This window comes from Urocitellus parryii, chromosome 5 (genome assembly GCF_045843805.1).
Source record: "Urocitellus parryii isolate mUroPar1 chromosome 5, mUroPar1.hap1, whole genome shotgun sequence".
Lineage (NCBI taxonomy): Eukaryota > Metazoa > Chordata > Mammalia > Rodentia > Sciuridae > Urocitellus > Urocitellus parryii.
In genome coordinates, this window is record NC_135535.1 from 88793307 (window position 1) to 88798299 (window position 4993).

Sequence of the window (4993 nt, forward strand, 5' to 3'; positions counted from 1 at the left end):
TTTTAAGATTCCCTGGGGTGATTCAAGTGAATAAGTTCCCCGAGTTAGAGGAGGCCTCCACAGGTGAACAGGGCCGTGTCTGGAGGAGGTGGGTAGGCACGACCACCAGGTCTGAGGGTAGGCAGGAAGAAGGTGTCCAATGCACATGGAGTATGTACTGAAGATGGTAGGAGTGGTCCCTGAGCCTGGACTTCATCCTGCTGTCCTTCAAGGGGCCATTCTCTCACCTTCCTCTCTGTAGCGGAGGCCTCCCCAATTCACTCCTCTGGTTAAAGAATTCTAAAAATTCACTGTGCCTGAAAGTCATCTAATGGCTCTTACTAACATGCAGATTCCCAGACCTTCTCCCAGAGGTCTGAGTCAGTGGCTCTGGGGTGGGACTGGAATATGTGTGTAACAAATATTACAAGGGATTTTGATGAAGGTGGTCGAGGGATCATACTTGAAGGGAATACTGCCAAGGCCTTCACCAAAGGTGTAATCTGCCCCCTTGGGAATGTTCTAGATCTGCTGCCAAATGTCTAACCTTGGGTAGTTCTTAACCTCCCTGTGTCTCAATTTCCACATCTATGTAGAAGAGGGAAGAAAGTACTTACTTTATAGAGGTTGTGAGGATTTAAAAGAAGTGTTTGGAGGTCACTTTATGTCCAGAGGTAACAGCTGGATAACTTTGGAAATATGTCTTTCTTTTTAGTAGGTGCTGGTCTTCTAAAAAGGCAGTAGGACAATTGCTCACTGGTCTTCCACTCAGGACTCACTTAAGTCTGACTCCAAACATGTCAGAAGCAGCTACTTCTAAGTGCTGTGCTATGAAGAAAGACTTAAAAATACTGCTATTCTACATCATGAAAAATCGTGTACAATGAATGTTGATGTTTGATGGATGAAGCATGAACAATGGAAAGACTGTATTCAACCTCATTGAACTCAGTTATTTCTAATCAGTTAGTGAAAACTGCATGTCTTTAAAGTTAGATCTGTGATGACACCCAGTGGCCAAAATGTCAACCACTGAAATTTTAAAATAAAGCATGTTTTTTTCCCCCCTCAGAATCCAAATAATATTGCATCTATTTTATCTTTAAATTTTGACAGCAATTCAATAACAGAACACAAAATGGTCCTGCATGAGGAATATCATCATGAATTGTGGACAAATCAAAAGTACTATTTTTAGGAATAAAAATTTCCCAACTGGTTCAGGCTGAAAAGAGCAGCAGGTTGTCAAAAGCATCATACTCCTAAAAAAAAAAAAAAAAAAAAAAAAAAAAAAAAAAAAAAAAAAAAAAAACCTTTTAGACTTAGAGAAAGTGTAAACAAACAAGAAACCAGACACAGGCAATTGTAACAGACACTAGTAAGAACTAGTAAGGGTCATTCGTCACACATGACCTTCTAAATAATTAGGAACTAATTAACATGTTTACTGTGGCAACTCAGGTAACAGTAATGACTTTACCTAGTACCCATCCCAAATGGTATAGCGTATTTTGTATATTCACTCAGTATTCAAAAAAAAAAAAAAATCAAAACTTCCTTGTGTTGAGAGGGAGACTATGTCTAGGAGGCTCATGAGAGTGAGTTCCTGGATTGTACTTGTAGTAAGGACAGGTAGGAAGGTGGCCTGGGAAGAGGGAGGAGATGGACCCCATGTAGTCTCAAGGTAGGCCTCTGCTGACCTCACGTTGGCTCATCACGTTGTCTATTAGGGGGCAAGAAGACAGGACTTATCTTCTGCATTCATCTAGTCATTGGATATATTCTGTCCCCAGAAAGGGAGTATCTGCAGATGCAGTCTCAAGGATGCTGTGCGAGGCCCACTGAAGCAATACGGGGACCATGAAACAGACAGGCTCTCTGGTGCTTTGTAATTTAAAGGTACACATTAAAATACTTAGAGCTGTGAAGAAAGGGCTTCAAGAGAACATGTGGGGGAAGAAGAGGAGAGCTAATGATCAGCTCTCTTCTGGTTTCATCATCAGGGTAGAGGACGAGAGAGGTACAAACGAGAGCGATCACGATTGGACTATGAAGTTCAGCTTATTCTGTGCACAGTACGGAGTCACTAAGTTTTTACAAGGGGAATGCAAAGCGCAAAGTGGACCACTAAAGTGATAATAGAACAGATTGGACAGGAAGACACTGGGCACTTCAAAGTCAACATGAGGATCAAACATTTTCTTTTAAAGGTCATCCCCAAATTTGTCCTGTTTTTCTGCTCTTATTACTTACCATTGCCTTCTAGATCCTTTAGGTCTGGTACACAATAGCCTCTTCCCTTCTCTGGACACAATGTGGCAACCTCATTTCTTTGTGATTATCCTCTGGCAGCAATGAAATTTTCTGTAGTTCTCAAGGCCCAGCTTCAAATTTCACTTCTGAAAAGCTCTTCTTGCTTCAAGCCCTATCAAGGCCTCTATATCATTATTCTTATAATAAAGTAAAAATTCTTTAATGATTTAGTCACCATTTCTTTGTGACTCCAGACTCATCTCATCTCATCTCACTGCATTTGTCTGCCAGCCTAGGCCATGAACTTGTGCCTCAATTTTTATTTTCAGGAATATCACAGTGTCTTTACATGCTGGATACTTTATTGTTGAATTGAGAAAACTAAATGACCCTCACAAATAAAATTACCTCAATTGATAGCTATTCTCCTTCAAAGAATCACAGTTTAACCAACAGTATTTTCCTTTCCAGTTGACTGATGTACTAAGAAATTTAAAAGACTTCTTCCCTGTAACTTTTTAGCTAATCATCACCAGAATCATAAATGCCAACATTTTTCACATATATAGTATTTTTTTTTCATGTAAAAGATTTCTTCGAGGTAAAACATTAGTACATTTGCAACTATAGGATTATATGGGAAGATACAGCTAGTCTGTGATCCTCAGTTTATAATCCAACTAGCTTGGGGACATTAAAAGACTTGAAAAACTTCATTTAGTCACAGAGCTGAAGCTAGAATCCAAGTGTATTTATTGTCAATAATAATAATCTACATCCAGAACATTTAAATATGCTACTTGTATTTTCTTTTGCATTTAATTAAATACAAATTGATCAATTTCACTTCTCTGTAGCCCCCTTTAGCTCCCCCTTCCCCTTCCTCTACCTTCATGGTCATGCTTCTACTTCATGGTGTCTCTTTTTCCTGTTTTTCCCTTTTAGCTTCCACACATGAGGGAAAACACAACTTTTGTCTATGAGTTTGGCTTATTTCGCCCAAAATTTCTCATCCATATTCCTGCAAATGACATAATTTTCTTCTTCTTTATGATTGAAAAAAATTCCATTGTGTATATATTCCATTTTTTTAATTCATTCAACTGTTGTTGAACACCTACGCTGATTTCATAAATTGTTGTTGTGAATTGTGCAGCAATTAACATGAACTCACTTTACTTCTTACAGATAAATACCAAAGAGTTGTATAAGTGGGTCATATGATGGTTCCATTCTTTTTTTTTTGAGAATCCACCATACTGATTTATAAAGCGATGTACAAATTCCTTTTCCCCACATGCTTGCCAGCATTTATTGTTATTTGTATTCTTAATGATTGCAATTCTAACTGGAATAAGATAGAATCTCAGTTTTGATTTGCATTTTCCTGATGGCTAAAGATGTTGAACATTTTCTTTGTTAGTTTTGCATCACTGTAACCACTGTACTTGACAGTAATAATTTCTTGGAGGAGAAGTTATTTTAGCTCATGGTTTCAGAGGTTCAGTCTACAGTTAGCTAACTCCATAGCTCTCAGCTGGAGTCATCATAGCAGAAGGGCATGATGGAGGAGAACTGCTCCATTCATGACAGCCAGGAAGCAGAGAAAGAGCTGCAACACATGGAGCGAGGGATAACGTAATCCCCATGGGCATGCTCCCAGTGACCTCCTTCCTCCAGCCACACCCAACCTGCCTACAGTTACCACCCATCAATCCATTCAAATTATTAACCCATCAAATGGATTAATCCTCTCAACATTCCTGCATTGCCACACAAACGAGCTTTCAGGGGACACTCATACCCAAACTGTAGCAAATATTTTTTTTTAGTTTTTTTGAGTTCTTTATATATTCTGGATATTAATCCTCTTTCAGAAGAGTGGCTGGCAAAGACTTTCTATCATTCTGTTGGTTTTCTCCTCATCCTGTTATTTCCTTTGATGCACAGAAGTTTTTTAATTTGATGCTATTTAATTTATAGATCCATTCACCCATTTCCTGAGCTATAGGGGTCCTATTCAGGAAGCCTTTGATGTGCCTGTAGGTTGAAGTATTTTCCCTCTTTTTCCTTATAAGAGTTGTAAAGTTTCCAGTCTTACACTTAGGTCTTTGATGCATTCTGAGTTGACTTTTATACAGGGTGAGGATGGGGATCTAGCATCATTCTTCTACATGTGCGTAACCAGTTTTCCCAGCATCACTTTTTAAAAAGGCTGCCTTTACTCCAATAAATGCTTTTGGCACCTTGGTAAAAAATCAAATTGTATGGGTCTGCTTGTGTCTTCTGTTCTTTCCATTGGTCTCCTGTCTATTTTTATGCCAGTTCCATGGTGGTTTTGTTACTATGTATCTCCATATAATTTGAAAGAAGGTATCATGATGGTTCCAGCATTGCTGTTTTTGCTCAGGGTTGCATTGGCATTGCCTTTTTTTCTCCCTCCCTCCTTCCCTCCATCTATCCCCCCATCCATCCCTCCTTCCTTCCTTCCTTCCTTCCTTCCTTCCTTTTTTTTATTAGTTGCTCAAGACAATACAATGATCTTGACATATCATACATTTGATTCAAATGGGGTATGAATTATTATTTTTCCACGTGTACAGATTGCAGGATCACATTGGTTATACAGCCACGTTTATACATAGGGCCATACTAGTGTCTGTTGTATTCTGCTGCCCTTCCTATACCCCCCTTCCCTCCCCTCCTCTCCCATTACCTCTCTCTACCCAATCTACTGTGACACATTTTTCTCTCTTTTTTT